The sequence below is a fragment of the Silene latifolia genome, chromosome 7, assembly GCF_048544455.1.
Source record: "Silene latifolia isolate original U9 population chromosome 7, ASM4854445v1, whole genome shotgun sequence".
NCBI classification, from domain to species: domain Eukaryota; kingdom Viridiplantae; phylum Streptophyta; class Magnoliopsida; order Caryophyllales; family Caryophyllaceae; genus Silene; species Silene latifolia.
Genome location: NC_133532.1, coordinates 27,153,988 through 27,176,963, shown reverse-complemented (window position 1 = coordinate 27,176,963; position 22,976 = coordinate 27,153,988). Strand labels below are relative to the sequence as shown.

The following is a 22,976-nucleotide window of genomic DNA, read 5'->3' as shown; positions in this document are numbered from 1 at the left end:
GATAGCGCAAGCAGTAAGATGTGAATTCAAGGCAACCAACAATGAAACAGAGTACGAGGCCTTGATATTAGGAATGAAGCTAGCTTTGGAGTTAGGGGTCAGGCACCTGCTCATATCCAGTGACTCTCTATTAATAGTCAACCACGTGAATGATGAGTTTATTGCCAGAGATTCGAAGATGATTGCATACCTAAAAGTAGCAAAGGAGTTAAAACAGAAATTCGAAACTTGCAAGCTTAAGCAGATCCCCAGAGATCAGAATGTGGAAGCAGACGCCTTGGCAACTCTGGGGGAAACATTTAAACCAATAGAACTATCCAGCATTCCAATAGCACACATGCTGGAGCCTTCCATCCAGAAGGCAGATGAAATAGATAAAGGTGAACTGGAGGACCCACAGAGCGAGAAAGAAGTCCAGGCAGTTACAGAGGAAGGTGAGAACTCCTAGCCAAACAGCGACGCCCGACCAAACAAATTAAAAAAGCAAAGCGATCGCGCACACCATATCTAGATTGGCTGCGCCATAACAAGCTACCAGATGACAAGAAGGAAGTGAGAGCTTTCAGAGTGAAGGCCTCCAGATTCATACTTATTGATGATATATTATTCAGAAAATCGCTAGCAGGCCCCTACAAGGAAGAAGCACAAACTGTGTTACATGCTCTCCACAAGGGCGAATGTGGAAACCATGCGGGGGGAAGTCCTGCAAATAAAGCTCTCGACAGGGGACTATACTGGCCTACAATGAAGCGGATGCGCAGAGTACGCACGTAAATGTGACGCCCGCCCGGCGCTCAAAGACCAATAATCCATCGGCCAAAGTGAGCCCCTGCACCCTATCATTTCTCCCTGGCCATTTATGGCATGGGGCATGGACATAGTAGGCCCTCTACCACGGGCCACAGGAAACAAAACCTGGATGCTAGCAATGACAGATTACTTCTCCAAGTGGATAGAGGCAGAAGCATTCACAGAGGTAAAAGATAAACAGGTCATTTCGTTTATAAAACGAAACATCATTTGCAGGTTTGGTATCCCATCAGAAATCATATGTGACAATGGCTCACAATTCATCTCCAACGATACCGAGGATACTTTGTGCCGGTGGAATATCACCTTAAAAAAGTCGACCTAGGACTCCGAAGTCCAACGGGCAAGTCAATCCAAAGAACAAAATCATTATGGACAATCTGAGAAGGAGGTTACAGGAGTTAGGAGGAAAGTGGGCGGATGAATTGCCACTAGTGTTATGGTCGACGAACGACACCAAAGATAGCAACAGTCAAACACCCTTCACTGGTGTTTGGCGCAGAAGCGGTCATTCCGTCAGAAGTTCTAGTTCCCACTCACAGGTATGAAAATATGACTGGAGAACTGAACAATACAGAGATGATCAGAAGCCTGGACACAATTGACGAGCTGCGAGCAAGCGCAAAAATCCGTCTGGCTGCCTACAAACAGTGTGTGGCCAGGAGTTATAACAAAAATGTGAAAGTCAGGCTCCTGGATGTAGGAGACCTGGTTCTCCGCGAAGTGTTTCAAAACACCAAGAATCGAAAAGCAGGCAAATTCGCCTACAAGTGGGAAGGACCATACCAGGTAGAAGGAGTTGTTGGCCATGGTGCATACAGACTGATGACTATGGACGGTCAAATCATACAACGCCCATGGAATATACTTCACCTGAAGAGATATTACTTTTAATAATAGGTAGACTTTAGCTTTCAGAATGATGTACTATGAAAAGCCAAATCACTTTTAAAGTTAAAATAAAAATCCGGTAGTAGGCATACTGCCAATTTCACTTTTATTTCTGGTGTCTATAACTCTTTTAAAACTTTAAACTACTATTAGGTGGTGTGGTCTGGCAGCGTCCTGGGACCACAATTGCTCTGGTACCCCATGAGATGGCGACAGGTACTTCACATCATTTTAATAGATTTTCTTATTTTCAGGCTTCTCTAAGTACATCACTTTGAATCCTAGTGTCTATGGTACTTTGAAAGGATGTCTAGCAGGACTGTCAACTGCCAACGCGGGGTGACAAGGCACATGGCACTCCAACATGCCTAACTTATTTTCTCCACAAGGAGCACCCTCATCAGGCGGACTATGGAACATACGAAAGGGAGCCTGGTTGACAAAATTGAATACGCTTACCCGCTACCCCGATACCACCCCCGGACGTAGCTCGCACTAATCGCAATTAATCGGGGGCCCGGCATGCATGCACACGAACATGGAACGTAGGGATATCTGCGCTACTGAGATCCCGCAGGCGTCCCATTGGTCCTAGAACGACGATAAACTTGCCTAAATTACGCCCCTGCTTTCTTTAAACGTGATGAACACACCTTGCGTCATGAACAAGGTTAAGTAGTCCAAAAAACTGCGGCATACGCCTAAATCAGCCATCCGGCTGACACGGCAGCTAGCTTAGTCTGGATCAGCCTTTTCAGGCTGACCAGGCTGGTCTAAATCAGCCTCCTAGGTTTACACGGCCACTCCTCCTTACATTGCTACATATGCCTAAATCAGCCATCAGGCTGACACGGCAGCTAGCTGAGTCAGAACGCCAGCCTTTTCAGGTTGACAGACTCGCCTAAATCGATCAGCGGTGACACGGCAAACTTCTTAAAAAAAGGGAAAATAAATAACAAGCACACGATATGTAAGCTAAAACCTTGCCAAACTATGACAAGGGGCATTTCAAATATGGCCAAAGTACGGCCCAAAGTTTAACCGCCACCTTGGCGGTGCAACCACAGAAAGAGTTTTAAAACTTACAAGTCTGCCACCTCCGGGCGGGATCGCAAAAAGTTCATCAAAACATAAAAATACTTAATTATCGGTCACATTAATGACCTCCACCTCTGGCATCTCCTCTGCCTGCTGAACTCCCGTTTCAGGTACCGCACCAGCTTGCACATCCTCAGCTGCCATAGCTCCCTGAGCTCCGTCAGCAGCGTCCTGGGACATTCCGGCGTCACCCCCAAAGAACACACGGCCGGTGCGGAGAGAATTCACCTCCCCAACTTCAGGCATCAGCACACTCAGATCAGGTTGGGTGGGGTAGAGCATCTCCAGCTGCTTCTCCTCTTACTCTATAGCCTACTGGGTGGGAGCCTCCACGAGAGCAGCACGCATCCCGCTGATCTTTCCCCGCCAGGTAGCATAGGCAACAACGTTGGTGGCCAGGGAGATTAGCTCGCTGATCTTCTCATCAGAGCGCTTGAGGGAGTCAGAGAAAGTGCTGCACACCGCTTGAGTACGAACCAGTTGATGAGCCCCCTCCTTCAGCTTCTTCTTGGTGACAGCAAGCTCAGTCTTCAGCTCCACCACACGCTCCTTCAGATCAGCCCGCTGCTGTGCCAGATCAGCAATAGTCCCCTTCAGCTCCTGGTTTTTGACGTTGGTAGCACGGCTGGTGGTCTTGATGTGACCATAATTGGCGCATATTTAGCCCCCGAATTGCCCTTGTTTCCATGCTTTTTAGTGCTTATTTGGGTAATTTCTTATCTTTAGTTCTTTGTTTTGCATATTCTTTGAGATTTTGATCCCTTGGTAGGAAAGGAGTAAGATTCTTGCATTTTCATGGCAAATCAAGACTAAATTGATCAAATTCAATGACCAAGCATCAAGGAGGGACAAGATTAGAAGGCCTTTGTACATATCATAGTAGAAGAGCAATGTTGAGAAAGGATCCTTGAGTCCCCAAGGAAATCCCCAAGGAATTTATGAAGAAAAGGGAAGAAAAGAAGAAGTCACCTAGCTGACTGACAATCCGAGCGGATTGTCAACAATCCGCCCGTCCCCGCCGCTTTGCACACTCCGACCGTCCCACTGGAATCCGCTCGGATTCCCCCTCGCAAAATCCGCCCGGATTCCCCAGAATCCGCTCGGATTCCATCGACCAACTCCGGCCGTCCCGACCCTAATCCGCCCGGATTCCTTCACAGCACGGGTTGTCTTCTTCAAGCTACGAAAAGAGAAGCGCTTCTCTCCAAAAATACCGGCTTCTCCTTGCTCTACTTAAAAAGTGTAATTACTAGTTTAGCCCTTAGTTAACCCTAATGCATCCTCCCTAATTTTCACTATAAATACCCCATTAGTCTAATTAGAGGAGCATGTTCTTCTTATCAATAATTAGTGTAGTTAATATCAATCAAATCTCTCTTCAATATTGTAATCAAGTATTAATCAAGTTTTAATCCAAGTTTTAGTTCTTTAATCTCTCTTTTGTTCATCCTTTATTTTGGGTAATTGAAGATTATTTGGGTTATTATTGGGAGATTGACAACCTCTCAATCTAGCATTCAAGTACTTCTATTATTCTTGCTTTATTATTGGAATCATTAGTAGGTATAATCTCTTAATCCCTTTTTAATTATTGTTAATTACTTTCATTTATTCATCATGTTTCATATTGTTGGTATGATTGACAACCTTGCTAGCATGATCAACATGATAATGAGTGAGTAGTCTCTTAGCTAGGGTTAGTGGGTGATTAGGAGAAACCAACATGGGGAATGATTCATGCTTAAATTAATATGCTTTCATGTTTTATTTGCTTGCTTGTTTTGATCTCAACTCATGCACATGTTATATTTGATGAAATGCTAAGCCTATGAATCCTTGCATTTACTACCATCTCCTATCTTTTCAATGAGACTTGTAAGACATAACCCAACTCGAGTCTCATTAGACCATGCATGTTGTTGAGTAGGGAAGATTAAGTCGACTTGTAGGTCTTGTACAATCTAATCGATTCGGCTCCGGGACCCAAACTTTCCTAGGATTGTAAGATATAACCCAACTCAATCCATCACAACAATAATTGCTTGCTTATAATTTGAGAACATGTTTGTATGATCATATCCCATGATTCCCCTATGATCCCATGACACCCTAGGGCCTTTAATCAATTGTTTACACCCCTTTTTATTCATCTTGCTTGTTTATTTTCATTGTTATTCTAGTTTAGTAACCTTCTACATCAACCCAATTTGTGACACCCCTTAGACACCACTAGTTACAATAGAAATCTCATTTCAACTCCCGTCCCTTGGGATCCGACCTTTACTTGCCTCTTTACTAATTGTAGAGTTGCTTGTTAAGCTATAAATTGTGTTTTGATTCGACCGTGACCAACGACCACATCTATTTATTTGTGAATGCAAAACGGACCGATCAAAAATGGCGCCGTTGCCGGGGACGGTGTTTGTTTGATTTAGATTTCCTTTTTGTTATTAGTTGTGTCTTTCTTCACCTTGAGGAAGTAAAAATCCTCAAGGTTTGTTCTAATTGTTTTTGAGTTGTTTGATATTTTGCATGTCTAGAAGGTTACAAAGTGATTTGTTACCTTTTGACCGTGAAATCGAAAGAACCTTGACGAACAATAGGAGACTTGTTAGGAGAAATTTGAGAGGTGTTGGTGAAGTTGTTCAACCCACTAGTGAGTTTATCAATCCTTTCGCAATAGAAGGAGAAGAAAACCCATTACACAATACCCTACAAAATCCACCTACAATGCCAAAATTCTCGTCACACTCATACCCACCGAGGAGAATCTACCAAATGGTACTCCTACACCGCAACATCTCACCGGAAATTTTATTGCCAAGTCCGCCTTCATCCAACTAGTTGAGAGGAGCCAATTCGGGGGAATGCCTAGTGAGGACCCTCATTCTCATATGGAAACCTTTTGCAATTATTGTGATGCTATCTCTCAAACGGGCGTGACTCAAGACCAAATTAGATGGGTCTTATTTCCTTTTTCCTTAATCGGCACCGCAAAGCAATGGTTGAAGGGCCTTGATAAGGCCCCCCTTGGAATAGATTCTTGGAAGAAGTTGGCTCTAGCTTTCTACAAAAAATTCTACCCACCGGAAAAGACCAACATGCTAAGAGCTCAAATTACGGGTTTTAAGCAAAGGGATGAAGAGTCTTTGTATGAAGCTTGGGAGCGGTTCAAGGGAATTTGTCGTTCATGTCCTCACCATGGACTTAGCGAATGGTTTTTGGTGCAACAATTTTGGAATGGTTTATATGAAGATTCTAGGAACATTCTCAATATGGGATCAAATGGAATGTTCACCGAAGTTGATGACAATCAAACATGGAACAAGATTGAGGAAATGGCGGTCCATAATTCACAATATAGTAGACCTCGCAAGGCTACTAGAGGAGGAAAGCTCAACTTGACACAATCAACTTGATGTTTGAACAAGCTATGGCTAGACTTGAGGAAAACTCAAAATCATCGAAACATCATGTCAATGCCATGACGGCATCCTCATCAATCCCAAGTGGGATATGTGAGAATTGTGGAACTTTGGGTCATGACCCAAGTGAGTGTAGGGGAACAACCGAACAAGTTAATGCTTTCCAAGCTTACAAAAGTGGTACCCCTTATTCAAATTTTTACAATGAAAACACCAAGTTCCATCCAAATCTCTCATACAAAAGCCAAAATGTTCAAAACCCTCAAACAACATACACTCCACCACCCATGAGAAACCAAAATCAAATACCCTTTTACAATCAAAACCAAGGTTACCAAAATCAAAATCCATACAATCACCAAAATGACCAAGGCTTTGATGTCCAAAAAGCGGTCCTCCAAATGCAAAAGAATCAACAAGAATTTTTCACCCAAATGCAAAAAGATAGCCAAGCAAATGAAACCACCATCAACAACATTCTAGCTCACACCAAGATGTTGGAAACACAATTGACTCAACTAGCATCTTCAAGCTCACAAAGACAAAAGGGGCAATTACCACCTCAAAGTAATCCCCCTAGACATGAAACGGTTAGTGCCATTCACTTGAGAAGTGGTACAAGGTATGAAGCACCGAAGAAGCAAGTTGAGGATGAAGTTGTGGAAGCTAGTGAAAAGGAAGAATTGTGCAAAACTCCAAAGATGGAGAATCATCAAAAGAAGAAAGTTCAAAGAAAAATGAAGACAAGGCCAAAGAGAAGGAGCCCATTGTGATTAGACTTCCTTTTCCAAGTCGTCAAGCCAAGCCCAAATTTGATGATCAACTTGGAAAGTTCATGGAAATTGCGAAGAATTTAGAAGTCTCAATTCCTTTAACGGAATTAATCAACCACGTTCCGGCCTATGCAAAGTACATGAAAGATATCCTCACAAAGAAGAAGTCGATCCGGAAACTTGAGACTATCGCCTTCACTAAGGTGAGTAGTGCAATACTTCAAGGGAGTTCACCTCCAAAGTTAAAGGATCCGGGAAGCTTCTCAATACCATGTACCATTGGCGACACGACGATCAACAAAGCCTTATGTGATCTAGGGGCTAGTGTGAGTGTCATGCCGTACTCGGTGAGTAAAAGGTTGGGAATGGGAGAGCTTAAATGCACCAACATCACACTTCAAATGGCCGATAGATCGACGAAGACACCATTAGGGATATGGGAAGATGTCCCCGTGCGAATTGGGAAGTTTTTCATCCCGGTGGACTTTGTCAATGTTGAGATGGAGGAAGATTCCAACATTCCAATCATCCTAGGAAGACCTTTCCTACACACCGCCTGTGCGGTGATTGATGTGAAACATGGAGAGCTCACTCTAGAAGTGGGAGATGAAAGCATAACTTTTAATCTTGAAAAGACCATGAGAGCTCCTCGTTTGCATGAGCCATGTTTCATGATTGATCACTATAGCCGAAAAGATGAAAGGAAGAAATCGGAACTCCAATGGAGGAAGAAAATTGAAGATGCTCCATTCAAAGAGCAAGTGAATTGTGACAAGGAGAGCTTGCAAAGCTCATCAAAATCAACCAAGGAAGAAGAGGATGGCCTCATTGGCCAAGAGAAGAAATTGGGAGAGTTGTCTCCATCTAAGCAAGAGATTTTCAATGATCAACTCAATGAAGTTTGTGGTCTTTGGGACGACGAGTTTGAAGGGATTTTTAATCCCTACATTGGGCATGCCATCGATCATGATCAACAACAAGGGCCACGGTCTATTGAGGACCTCTACCATAATAATGAACAAGCTTTTGATTACTTTTTCAAGGTGTTGAGCAATATCAACAACACCTTGAACATGCCCCCTTGACATCTCATCAAGAATGAGAGTTTGGTGGAGTCCTCCCTAAACCACCACTTGTAAATATTTCTAACTCCCTAACTTACATTTCAATTCTTGTATTGCATTTTTGTCATTTTTGGATTTTTATTTACTTTGATCAAAATAATTGTCATGTAAGAGAGAAGTGAGGGAGGGACTAACGACTTCAATTGATGTGTAGTGCTTTACCTTAGTGTGGGGATGGCAATTGCCTAGGCTATCCATGCCTTAGTAATGCCCCCACAATGAAGAACACAAGCCTTGAAAGGAAGAATGGAGGAATGAAAAAGGGAATGCGCTGTGCACGGATGGAACTGAATCCGTGTACACAGGAGGAATCCGAGCGGATTCCAGAGAATCCGCCCGTCTTATGCAATCCGAGCGTCCTACACAAAAGACGCCCGTCTTGAACTGAACTGAAATTTGAAATTTTTCTGACTGTTAAAGAATCCGAGCGGATTCCCAAAAATCCGCCCGTCTTGAAGAATCCGGCCGTCTTGTAAAAAAGACGCCCGTCTTTGCAGCTGAGGAAAACAAGCAAAAATCTCTGGACTGAAATCCGTCCGTCTTTGAAGAAATCCGCCCGTCCCATGTTCAGCAAATCCGAGCGGATTGTAACAAATCCGCCCGTCTTTAAGCGAGCTTTTGCAAAAATTGAAGAAGCAGAATCCGCACGGATTGTGCCTAATCCGCACGGATTGCCCCTGCAGCTTTGAAAATTTCGGCCTCTTTATAACCCCTCCCACCTTCATTCATTCATTCATTCATTCATAAACACTACCCACAACATCAAAACCCTCATCCTCTCCATCATAAAAACAAAAACCCTCAATAACATTCAACAAAAACAAATCAAACCACCCTTCCAACAACAATTTAATCACTCCATCTTCAACAAAAATCAAAACCAAGAACAAAATCTTCAACCTTTGAGTCGATTTTTGTTTTCATAAAGGCAAAGCCTTTCACCTTCAAATCGATTTGGGCATCCTACATATTGAAGATTTTTCATTCTTTTCTTGGTTAAGCTCATCAATGGCAAGGACTAAGGGTGCAACAAAGGCAACTAAGGCACCAAAGGCTAAGGCACTCTCACAAAGGCAAAAGGCTCTTCAAACAAAGAAAGCTTTGGCTATGGTGGTGGCAACACCAAACTTGGAAGTGCAACAACAACAACAACCTTCTATGGGACCATCAACATCCTCTACTCCGGTAATTAATCAACTTTTGCATTATCCGGAGGTAACTTTTATTTCCGGTACCCATAGAAATACCTTTGTCAAGTTTGCGATGAAATCTATTCAATCCACCAAATTCATATGTAAAGATGCCTTGGAAAAATTGGGTGTTCTTGAACAAACAAAAGCCTTTTTCAAAGCCATGGGGTTGGAGAAATTGTTTGAAACAAAGGAATTGACATACCCCTCCCTTGTCTTGGAATTTTTAAGTTCTTTGAAAGTCACCAAAGTTGAGAATAGGGAAAATATCGAGTTTCGTCTAGCTAATGTTAGTAGACGCATTACCTTTAAGGAATTGGGTGAAATTTTGGGTCTTAGTGATGAAGAAAGTTATTTCAAGAGTTATGGAAAGTATGACCCCGAGCCTCTTTGGGAGGCAATCTCCTGGAAGAAATTTGAGGATTTTCATGCATGTCGTGCTCTTTTGGTCCATCATCCGGGCATAAGAGTATGGCACAAGGTTGTGGGTAATACCATAATTGCTAGGAAAGACACCAATCATTTCACAAGACTCGATTTTATTCTCCTTGAATCGGCTTTGAATATCGGAAGAATTCACACCAAGCCTTACAATTCTTTGAGGCTATTGGTTGATAGATGGCTTAATGTTGATAATGGGAAGAGGGGCACGACCGTTATTGTCAATGGCGGCCTAGTCACGGTCCTAGCTAAGCACTTTGATCCTAATTTCAATAAGGATAAGAAGTACAAAGCAAAGGAAGGTGGCCATCTTATTGATATGCACATTTATGATTCACAAGTTCAAGTGGGTTGCCCATAACCCCCTTGACACTAAATATGGATGGCTAACTAGTGAAGCTAGATCGTTCACCTTGCCCTCGAAGATTTGTCGCCTAAGCGTCCACCGGACCAATTATCTACTTCCCCTTTCCGAAGAAGCCGAGTATATCATTCAACAACAAAAGGGTGATCTTGAAACCCCCTCCTCTTCCATTGTCATACCACCTTACCCCTTTGAGTATGAAGAGTTCAAGCCGGAAGGAATTGAAATTGGGAAAGACTATGTGACTCTTCTTATGAAAGCAATGCACAAGCAAGCCCATGAAGATCGGAAAAATGCGTATTTGGCTCAATATCCACCCCTCCTACATCTAGCTAGGCAAGGACTCCTTAATCCATCTTGTCCTTTGCCTAGTTGGGCGGATAGAGAAGTCTTATTTCCGGGTGCATCTAGGGACGTGGTGGGAGATAATGAGGTTGTTGGAAATGATGAAGAATTTGATGATAATATTGAGGAAGAAGCAATGGAAGGAGAAAGAAGTGGTGAAGATGATGATGAGCAAGATGAGGAAGAAAGTGACAAGGAAAGTGGCAATGTGACCACTTCTCATGAGGGAAGTGGTGATGATGATAGCATGATGGAAGACTAGCAAGCCTTGGAGACTCCTACACTCCCATGGTTTGTCTATATCTCTTTGTATTCTATTTCATTTTGATCATTGTTGGTTTAGTCCTAGCAACATCAAAGGACTCACACCTCGGTACCATTGAGGTGTTCTTATTGTTCCCATTTGTAAAATCCAAAATGACAAACTAGTTTCATGCATAGCATAGTGTGTGCATGAACTATACCCATCCTTGGACATTAGCAATAGTGTCTCACTCGGTTTGGGGAAGTTAATGCATACACAACGGGAGGTAATCTAAATTATCCTCTCCGTCATAACAAAAACCATGCATCATGTAGTGTAGCTTAGTATAGAATTGCATTTAGTATAGAAATCATGCATCATCTTTGCATAATTTCCATCATTTTGGCCATTGAGGACAATGCCCATATTAGTGTGGGGATGGGAATTCTAACATTTAACTCTTATTCAAAAACCCATAAAAATTGAAAAATTTCAAAAATCATAAAAATTGAAAAAATTGAAAGCCCAAAAACAAGTTCATTTCCTTTGTATATATTGTCTTGTATATATTGTGTTTGTTTTATCCTTGTTCACATTGATTGACTACGCCACATCCGAGACATGAGGATATTGAAGACCGCATGGTATGATCTTTCCAATCTCCTTTTTCCTCTTTATGTTAATGACTATGTGGCTTTATTTTGATTGATGCGGTAAAACAATGTGAGCTTAGGACTTGCATTTAGATTATATGTCATATTAGTTGGTAGAATCATTTGCATTAGGATGTTTATATGTTAGTTGCATCATGGCATGTAGTTTGCATGTTAGAAAAATTTTGCGAAACCATCTACTTGGGAAACTTGACAAGTGTATATAGGCCCTAGTAGATGCTTTTTATTCTTAAGACTTTGCTTGTTAGAATACTTGTAAAACACCCTAGGATGTGTCATGCTAGTATCCTTTGACCCATGGATTAAGGCCTAGTCAAGAGTACCTTGTGGTGTGATAACTCCTTGGCTACCGTTTATTCCAAGGTGACCCTTGAAACCATGCATCCATCCATCAATCATCCATGTTCTACCATATATTTTTGTCATCAAAGGGAATGGCCACAAAAAGAAATCAATTTGAGTTCAATGAAATGAAAAGTGAAAGAAAGTTTGCAAAAATGCATCAAATGAAAAGAGGAGCAAAAATAGAACTCCTAAAGCTTCAAATATAAGCCACCCTCGTTACTAATTGGGGTGACTTTGAAAATATTCAAAAAAGAAATGCAAAAAGTTGTCAAGTATTGAAATGCCAAAAATCAAAAAGAAATGGCAAAGAAAGTGTTCTCAAATGTCAAATGCCACAAGAAATTGGGGGGAAAACAAAAACAAAAGCAAACTCCCAAAGTGAAACTCAAATATCTATTGATCCCTTTATCCATCATATCCATTTTTGTGCATGGTAGAGAGGGGACGACCCTTCTTCTTGTCTAGGCAAGAGGGGGAATTACGCGATCCTCCAGTGTTTCTAACACCATAGGGAGTCTACTCTTGACAAAAGCATTTAACGATTGAGGACAAAGGTACCCTAGCTTAACACAACTTGGAGGTGATTTATTGGTATCCTTCTAGGCTTAGTAGTTTGAAGAAATTGCATCTATGAAGGATTGTGTACCCTTGAATTGCTTCCCTTGTAGATAATTTCCGCCACTTGATGAGGGAGTGGCTATTCTTTTTGTAGATGCATCCATTATATGTTTTTGTGTGCTTAATGTTTGGATGTGTCGCCATTTTGGCAAGACCCACCTTGCCTTGCAAGAAGGCATCCTACCTCATGGTTGTCTTGTTGTGAGTTGAAGGGGCGGAGTGAGACCCGCTAATTGTCTCATATCGGCTATATTATTAGGATAGGTTAGTATTGGTCCTAGTCTTAGTCACCTCTTTACTCGGGACGAGCAAAGGTTCGGTTTGGGGATATTTGATGTGACCATAATTGGCGCATATTTAGCCCCCGAATTGCCCTTGTTTCCATGCTTTTTAGTGCTTATTTGGGTCATTTCTTATCTTTAGTTCTTTGTTTTGCATATTCTTTGAGATTTTGATCCCTTGGTAAGAAAGGAGTAAGAATCTTGCATTTTCATGGCAAATCAAGACTAAATTGATCAAATTCAATGACCAAGCATCAAGGAGCTAGGGACAAGATTAGAAGGCCTTTGTACATATCATAGTAGAAGAGCAATGTTGAGAAAGGATCCTTGAGTCCCCAAGGAAATCCCCAAGGAATTTATGAAGAAAAGGGAAGAAAAGAAGAAGTCACCACGCTGACTGACAATCCGAGCGGATTGTCAACAATCCGCCCCGTCTCGCCCTTGCACAATCCGAGCGTCCCAGTGGAATCCGCTCGGATTCCCCTCGAATCCGCCCGGATTCCCGAGAATCCGCTCGGATTCCATCGACCAAATCCGGCCGTCCCGACCCTAATCCGCCCGGATTCCTTCACAGCACGGGTTGTCTTCTTCAAGCTACGAAAAGAGAAGCCCTTCTCTCCAAAAACACCGGCTTCTCCTTGCTCTACTTAAAAAGTGTAATTACTAGTTTAGCCCTTAGTTAACCCTAATGCATCCTCCCTAATTTTCACTATAAATACCCCATTAGTCTAATTAGAGGAGCATGTTCTTCTTATCAATAATTAGTGTAGTTAATATCAATCAAATCTCTCTTCAATATTGTAATCAAGTATTAATCAAGTTTTAATCCAAGTTTTAGTTCTTTAATCTCTCTTTTGTTCATCCTTTATTTTGGGTAATTGAAGATTATTTGGGTTATTATTGGGAGATTGACAACCTCTCAATCTAGCATTCAAGTACTTCTATTATTCTTGCTTTATTATTGGAATCATTAGTAGGTATAATCTCTTAATCCCTTTTTAATTATTGTTAATTACTTTCATTTATTCATCATGTTTCATATTGTTGGTATGATTGACAACCTTGCTAGCATGATCAACATGATAATGAGTGAGTAGTCTCTTAGCTAGGGTTAGTGGGTGATTAGGGAAAACCAACATGGGGAATGATTCATGCTTAAATTAATATGCTTTCATGTTTTATTTGCTTGCTTGTTTTGATCTCAACTCATGCACATGTTATATTTGATGAAATGCTAAGCCTATGAATCCTTGCATTTACTACCATCTCCTATCTTTTCAATGAGACTTGTAAGACATAACCCAACTCGAGTCTCATTAGACCATGCATGTTGTTGAGTAGGGAAGATTAAGTCGACTTGTAGGTGTTGTACAATCTAATCGATTCGGCTCCGGGACCCAAACTTTCCTAGGATTGTAAGATATAACCCAACTCAATCCATCACAACAATAATTGCTTGCTTATAATTTGAGAACATGTTTGTATGATCATATCCCATGATTCCCCTATGATCCCATGACACCCTAGTGCCTTTAATCAATTGTTTACACCCCTTTTTATTCATCTTGCTTGTTTATTTTCATTGTTATTCTAGTTTAGTAACCTTCTACATCAACCCAATTTGTGACACCCCTTAGACACCACTAGTTACAATAGAAATCTCATTTCAACTCCCGTCCCTTGGGATCCGACCTTTACTTGCCTCTTTACTAATTTTAGAGTTGCTTGTTAAGCTATAAATTGTGTTTTGATTCGACCGTGACCAACGACCACATCTATTTATTTGTGAATGCAAAACGGACCGATCAGGTCTGCACTATGTTGATCATCTTCCTATTATAGAGTGCAGACTGAAGGGTCTGGGACAGGAAAAATCAAAAGTCAGCAAGAAAGTCAAGAGGCAGAATCTAAGCAAAAGCAGACGAACAAACAGGTAGAAAATGAAGAGTATTTACCATGAAGGCATTGTGCACGTCGTTCTCAACCATCTCCTCTGGGGAGAACTCTGAAAATGTCTCCTTAAGAGGAGGGAAGAGCAGCTGGTCAATCTCCGGCCAGTACGACACCTTGTCCACATTCCCAAAACCCTATGGGAAATGAGCAGTAATGCCTCCACAGGATGAAGCACGAGGACTGGCAGGAGGAGTAGGCGGATGACGAGACAACGGGTCGACCTCTAAGGGCTCGGGTGCAGCAGAACTGGAAAATGTAGGAGGAGTCTGGAAGGAAGCAGCAGGAGCACTCCTCTTGGAGGCAGAAGCCACATCAGGGCTGGCGGAAGGTCTATTCCTTTTGGCGCTTTGGAGGATGATCTCTAATTGGTCAACTTTTGAACCTGCAAGCAGATACAGTCTCAGACGACAAGATGCTTAAAGCATAAGGAAGAACAGCATGCGAATTAAAACGGTTGTGGAAGTCTTACCAGAAGACATACTGTGAGCCGACTGAGGAGGATTGGAGGAGGAAGCAGGTGAAAAACCAGGAAGTAGGTATGGGAACTTTCTCTCAGATTCAGAGATGCTGAACATTTTGCTGCAGGCAGGGATCTTGGCACCAATGCGGGTCAGGTCACAGGGGCTTGCACGAAGACGATGAAGTAAGCTAGTAAGCAACAGGATAGAATAAATCAGGTGACAGGGAGGCTACTTACTCGAAGTTAGAATCCATTTCTCGAAGATGTAATCAGCAGGAGGCTGGATGGAGTCCTTCCTCACGAAGAAGAAGTCCTCAAACCATTTCTCATCACGGGATTTTGACACGTGTCTGAAGGGAGCCTCTCCACGGCCCCAGAATGAGAATTGACCCCTGCCCAGGGATCTGATGTTGTACATATGGGCTAGATCGCCCAGAGTGACAGATTTACCAGTATTCTGACCGGCAGCCAGAGAATAGAGAAGAACTCTCCAAATGGCAGCAGACATTTGTGCCATGGCAAAGTTGTTGGTGAAGATGAAGTCTTGAACGATTTTGGAAAAGGAAAACGGAGGCCGTATCTAACTGGGTTTAGGTAAAAACTAAACCACCCTGGACGGAGGGCGTCAGCTTTCTGTCCCGATTCAGGAATGGCTATGTTCACCCCGTCACCAAGACCAAGCAAACTCTTGATCATAGAAATGTCGGCCGGAGTCAAAACGGAATCACAGTCGTGGGGATGTTTAAAAAGTCCCCGAGAAGGAAAAGTGGGGTCGAGATTACGGTCAGAGGGTGTGGAGGATTGTCGAGTTTTGCCCATGGTGGAGAGAGAAAATGGAAAATAAAAGAAGAAAAGAAGGAGAAATACCTGGTGAAAGAGACGGGGAAGAGGAACAGTGAAGCCGACAAAGAATAAAGAAGAAGGAAGGTTGAGGGTTTAAGAGAGAAGAATATTTTTGAAATGATTTAAGATTAATGAAAGTGGAAGGTGGAGGTTGGAGTTATAAAGAGGGGAGAGGGAGTTGGGTGCGAGAAAAGAGGAATAGGGCGGCTGACATGATGGATTGCATGGGAAGGAGTGTAAAAGACGGCTTAGGGTTTTGGCATTTGATTACGTAAATTCCTTGCTCGACACCTTCAAGCGTACTCCACAAGAAATTTGGGGCAAACTATTTGGGCTAAAAATAGCACAATAAAGAAGGCCCACTTGATAAAATAAAAGGTTATGGAGGGAGTGATAAGGAGGAAGGAAGCCCGCGGTTAGAGAAAGGGGAAACGGGCTAAAGGGAGATCATGAGCCCATCGTGCAGGGTGTCCGGATTAAGGAAAGAAAAGTTAGGGAGAAGTTAGGGAGATCAGGGAGAATTGGGAAAGGCGGCCAAGTATGGAAAGAGTTCTTATGGAAATTATATTCCCTTTCCATATTCGAAGTAGGACATATCTAGGGTTCTTACCCTATAAATAGCCAAGGAAGCAAATCAAGAAGGACGTTCAATATATCCACGTTCAATACATCCACATTCAACACATCTACATTCGACACATTCATATTCAGGAACACACCAACACCGCGGCATATTATTATACTCGAATACACATTCGTCCAAGATCTTGCAGGCCTGACGCCTAGGGCCAGCGGGATTAGCTTTGTGCCTCAATTGTAATCATCCTCCTATTCAAATAGTGCAATACTTGGCAGGGTATCGTCCCTCCCGCGGTTGTTGACACATTGGGTTTTCCGCGTCACCAAATCTTACGTGTCAATTTACATTGCGTACTTTATTTCTTTATTTAAGTATCACAAACGAGCAATCATACAATTAACCAACGAGTAAGACTGCATTGACCCAAATCAATCAACTTGGTAAAAAATACCTAAACACCTACCATGTTTGAAGATGCTAGAGAATTTATTCTCCATTATGATTCTTGCCAAAGAACCGGAAACATTTCTTGGAGAAATGAGATTCCACAACGAGAAATATTAGAGGTAGATATTTTCGATGTATGGGGAATTGACTACCAAGGACCATTTGTATCATCTCAAGGAAACATGTATATTCTAGTAGCCGTCGATTATGTATCAAAGTGGGTAGAAGCAATCGCTACCCCAACCGATGACGCAAAAACGGTTACCAAGCTTTTCAAGAAAATAATCTTCCCAAGATTCGGAGTCCCTAAAGCAATTATTAGTGATGGAGGGACACACTTCCATGAAAAGAAGCTCACATCCCTTTTGACAATGTATGGTGTTCAACATAGAACCGGCTTGGGATACCATCCTCAAACAAGCGGTCAATTCGAAGTTTCTAATAGAGAGATCAAGCAAATTCTTAAGAAGGTTGTTAACAAGACTCGTAAGGATTGGAGCATGAAGCTTGATGACACTCTTTGGAATTATATGATGGTCTATAAGACTCCCATAGGAGCCTCCCTTTACAAGCTAGTCTATGTAAAGGCATGTCATTTGCCAATTGAATTGGAGTACAAAGCCTTTTGGGCAATCAAAGCTCTCAACCTTCATCTCAAGCTAAGTGGAGAGAAGAGGATCTTGCAAATTCAAGAGTTTGAGGAATCCTGACTACACTCTTACGAGAATGCAAAGATCTACAAGGAAAGAACCAAATTGCTTCATGACAAGAGGATTAAGAAAAAGGCCTTGCTCAAAGGAGACAAAGTCCTTCTATTTAACTCCCGATATCGACTTTTTCCCGGGAAGTTAAATTCAAGATGGATGGGTCCCTATGTCATCACCGAAGTGAGAAAGTATGGAGACTTTGAGATAAAGTTGGAGGATGGGAACAAATTCAAGGTCAACGGTCAAAAATTGAAACTTTACTGTGAAGGAGAATTCATAGGAGAAGTAGAGGTCATCCGCCTCGAACCTCTCCCACCATGACGAAACCATTAAATGAGAGAGTTTAGTGGAGTCCTTCCTAACTCACCACTTGTAAATATACTAACCCTTCTTACTTGTAATTTTAAACTTCTTTGCATTTGCACTTTAATTCCTCATAAGCATGATTTTGGCATGAGAGTTGGTGAGGGAATGCTACTAATCTTGTTTGACGAATGAAGGATATGACGATTCAAGTGTGGGGAAGCACCCTTGTTAATTAATGAAATAAGAAGACAGAAGAGCAAAAAGGAGGAATCCCCACGAGCAGACCTGAGCTCGTGGGAACCAAAAGCAATCCGAGCATCTCCAGACACGATCCGCGCAACCTACTGTCGGGACGTGGGGGCTGGAAGGCCTCAAGTTGTGGGAAAAAGTCCTGTAAGAAAATCTGCACGTCCGAGAAGGGAAACGAGAGTCCCAGCAAAAATCCGCTCGAGCTGAGCTCAAGGCACGCGTCCCAGGATTGCTTTGCTGTTTTAAAAAATCCTGTAAGAAGATCCGCGCATCCCGACGCTAAATCCGCGCGTCCCTACTTGCTCGCATAAGTTTTCTACAAAACAGAAGACGCTCGTCCCGACTCCGATCCGCGCGTCTCCCTCCCGTGCTACTCTTCTATTTTCGACAAACATACCCTTCTCTCAACCACACATTTTAGGACACCTCATCCTTCTCTCCTCAATAAAACATAGAATCCTCTCCCAAATACTCAAAACACACCAAAAACACCCAATTGCATCTTCAAAATAAAAATACCCAAAACCTAGGGTTTGAAAGGATCAAAATTACAAGAATTAATCTTCTAAACTAGACAAGCAAAATCTCTTGATCAACTTTCAAGATGAGAACAAGAGGATCCTTACCAAGAGAAAAGAGAAGAACAAGGGTCATATGAAGCTCTTCAACCTCTCATCTCAAAACATTGAGAAGAGAAAATGAAGAAATCATCGATCTTTCAGGGTTAAATGAGTTCTCAAACATCGAATTTGTTAATGATGCTCAACGAATCGTCTTTCACCGTCTCCTAGGTAAGAATATTCTTCCAACTAAGTTTGTTTTCCATGAGACATTAAGGAAACTAGGGATATACCATCAAACCGAGGCACTCTTCCAACTATTTGGTCTTTCGACTATGTTCAACATGCATGAGCCTACATATGGACCATTAGTCCTCAAATTCTTGAGTTTTTTGAAAATCTTAACCCTAAACAAGACGATTTGGGTTGAATTCCGACTTGAGAACACAACAAGAATGATGACCCTTGTAGAATTTGCGGGTGTATTGGGACTTGAGGTATCTCCTACTCGTTCCTCAAAACCTCGGAACTATAGCATAGCAACGGTTTGGCGAGCATTAACGGGTCGGGATTTCTCTAAAATCAAAGAATGCTCGGCCTCTTTTATCCAAAATCCTATCATCCGGCTTACCTATCCGTTCATAGCAAGCACTCTCATAGCTCGCCGCGATCCCGCGGTTGTAAACAAACTTGATCTAATCTTTATGGAGTTCCATTTGAAGATATAAGGGAAGAGTGGCTATCATTTCAACGCCCCCTTGGTACTTCTTGAGAGGTGGGCGCAATATCGGAATGGAGATGATAGTGGTATGATTCACATTGTCAATGGTGGATTAGTAACAAGACTTACCAATTTATTTAACCCGAATTTTAACAACAACAACGCATATGTACCTCTTCCGGGTACTACCAAGATCGATGAAGCATTAATCTTCCGACACCACCATTGGATTACCTTTGAAAGCTATGAACGAAGAATCAAGGGATTAACCAAGGGAAGCACCCCTCTTTTTCTTCCAATGGAAGGTCTATCATGAGTTTTACCTAGAAGGGGTCCCCTTTCCCAAGTGTCATCCTACCTTGTACCAACTAATTCAAGACAAGCAAACCGAACCCCACCTCCTACTCAACATCAACAAAGTGAGCCTCAAGTGAATGGTCAAGAAACGATTACTATCCCACCTTACCCCTTTCCATATCAACCCTACAATCACCCAAATCCATTCATCCTTCCTAGAGATGACTTTGCAACGGGTCTACTCCAAGATTTCCACTGCAAGCAGTATGAAGATAAAGTGGACAATTATTATGCTCTCTATCCTCAATTCCAGTGGATAGCTCATCAAGGGCACATTAACGAAGAGGGAATGCTTCCCTATTGGGCTCAAATAGAAATTCTCTTTCCAAAATCGGAGCATGCCAACGGTGGAGCACATTGAAATGGAGAAGAAGAAGGAGCGGGGTCAATCGGTGGCAACACGGTGGAGGTCAATAGAGATGGTGATGAATTTAGGGATTTCTATGAGAGCGATGAATCACGAGCACAATGGGATGACAATCTCGGAGGAGAGGATGACAACTAGTGAAGATGTTCCTTGGCTTGGTGGAGCGGGCAAGAGGCACCCACCATGGCTTAGGGAAGCTCTTCAATTCCCTCTCACTTTTTCATGTTAATTTTTTCACATGCTTTTCTAACTTAGTTTATGATTAATTGTTTCGGTTCTATCGGTGTCCTTGTAAAAATTAAGGACTATTTTACACCTTAGCAATACCAAGCTGATGATAAATATTTTGTTCCCATTTGAAAAATCCAAAATGACGATTAGAATTCATGCATTGCATCCTTGCCTTGTGCATGAACTTCCCTCTTTTGACACTAGAAATAGTGTTTTGTTTGGTTTGGGGAAGTTCACACACAAGGAATGCGAGTCAATTCAAATTGGCTCACCAATTAATCGAAAGCATGCATCATATAGGATAGATTATATTGCATCACTTATATATATGTCATATAGTTTGCATCCTAGTTTAGAAATCATGCATTTTCATATATATTGCATTGCATAATTTCCTATCGTATTGGCCATTGAGGACAATGCCCATATTAGTGTGGGGATGGGAAATTCTAACTTAACATTTAAAATCAAAAATGATAAAAATTGAAAAAATTCGAAAAACACAAAAATATGTTCTTTTATTTCATAAAAACAAAAACCATAAAAATTTGAAAATTTAAAAATCCAAAAACATGTTCATTCCTTTGTAGTGTAGAATTGTATATTGTGTATATACTTGTGTTTGTTTGTCACTCTTATCACATGTGGCTTCTTTTTGTTTGATTCGGTACAAACCAATGTGATTCTAGGAGTTGCATTTATTTTATATCGCATGCTAGTTCATAGAAGCATTTGCATAAGGTTGTATATATGTTAGTTGCATCATGGCATGTAGTTGCATTTTAGGAAAAATTTTGTGAAAACATCTATTTGGGAAGCTAGACAAGTGTCATGCTAGTTCTTTAGACTTTGCTCATTAGAATACCTCTAAAACACCCTAGGACGTGTCATGCTAGTATCCTTTGACCCATGGACTAAGGCCTAGTCAAGAGTACCTTGTGGTGTGATAACTCCTTGGCTACCGTTTATTCCAAGGTGACCCTTGAAACCATGCAACCATCTTCCACTTCTATCATATTTTGTCAATAAAAAAGGGAATGGGCACAAAAATTATCAATTTGAGTTCAAGCATCAAAATGAAAAATAAGAAGTTTGCACATATTGCATCAAAGAAAAGAGGATTACAAAAATAAGAACTCCTATGCTTCAAATAAAAGCATCCTCGTTACAAATTAGGGTGACTTTGAAAATGTTCAAAAAAAATACAAAAGTTGAAAGTTGTCAAGTATCAAAATGCCAAACATTAAAGAAATAGCAAAGAAATTGTTCTCAAAAATGACAAATGCCACAAGAGAATTGGGGGGAATAACAAAATCAAATGCAAACTCTCATTATGAAACTCAAAATCATATTGATCCCTTTTTCCATTGATCCCACTTTTGTGCATGGTGGAGAGGGGACGACCCTTCTTCTTGTCTAGGCAAGGAGGGGAATTCCGTGATCCTACAGTGTTTCTAACACCATAGGGAGTCTACTCTTGACAAAAGCATTTAGCGATTGAGGACAAAGGTACCCTAGCTTGACACAACTTGGAGGTGATTTGTTGGTATCCTTCTAGCCTTAGTAACTTGAAGAAACCATATCTATAATGGAGTGTGTACCCTTAGTTTGCTTCCCTTCTAGATAATTTCCGCCACATAGATGAGAAAAGTGGCTATTCCTTTTTGTAGATGCATCCATTACTTGTTTTGTGTGTTTAATGCTAGGATGTATCACCATTTTGACAAGCCCCACCTTGCCTTGCAAGAAGGCACCTTACCTGCTAATTGTCTCATATCGGCTATATTAGTAGGCTAGTTTAAATAGAGGTTATAGTTTTAGTCACCTCTTTACTCGGGACGAGCAAAGGTTCGGTTTGGGATGTTTGATGTGACTCATATTTGAGCACATTTAGTCCCCGAATTAACCTCGTTCCCATGCTTTCTAGCATATATTAGGGTCATTTCTTATCTTTAGTTTCCCATTTTGCATATTCTTTGAGGTTTTGTATCCTTGGTAGGAGAGGATTGCTAGCCTTGCATTTATGGAGCAAAATGGAGCTAAATGGATCGCATCTAATGACCAAGCATTGAAGAGGAGATCGACACTAGAAGCCTAAGCAAATAAATAAAGAGAAATGGGCAATGATGAAATATCCGTGCATCCCCAAGACAATGCGCACGGATTGTTAGGGAGCCAAGAACTAGAGAAGAACCGTGTACCAGGATCCGAGCGTCCTGAGCTCAGGACGAGCGTCCCAGAGCCAGGATCCGAGCGTCTCGAAGCCAGCCCGAGCGAATCTCCTTACAGGACAAAACGTGCTTCATGCTAGGTGATGTGACCATTATTTGATCGTATTTAGTCCCCGAATTAGCCTTGTTCCCATGCTTTTTAGTGTATATTTTGGTCATTTATTGTCTTTAGTCCTTTGTTTTGCATATTCTTTGAGGTTTTGTTCCCTTGGTAGGAAAGGAGTGCAAACCTTGCATTTTCATGGCAAAATAGAGCTAAATTGATTGAATTCAATGACCAAGCATCAAAGAGAAGACAAGACTAGAAGGCCTTTGTACATATTGTAGTAGTTGGGCAATGA

General features: G+C 41.6%; 1 non-coding gene across 1 annotated transcript; it reads right to left on the bottom strand.

Moving 5' to 3' along the window:
- Positions 1–5,900: 5,900 nt before the first annotated feature.
- LOC141593646 (small nucleolar RNA R71) lies at positions 5,901–6,007 on the bottom strand. Its single transcript, XR_012521720.1, has one exon. It is a non-coding gene; the product is annotated as a small nucleolar RNA R71 (small nucleolar RNA).
- Between the last annotated feature and the right edge of the window lie 16,969 nt (positions 6,008–22,976).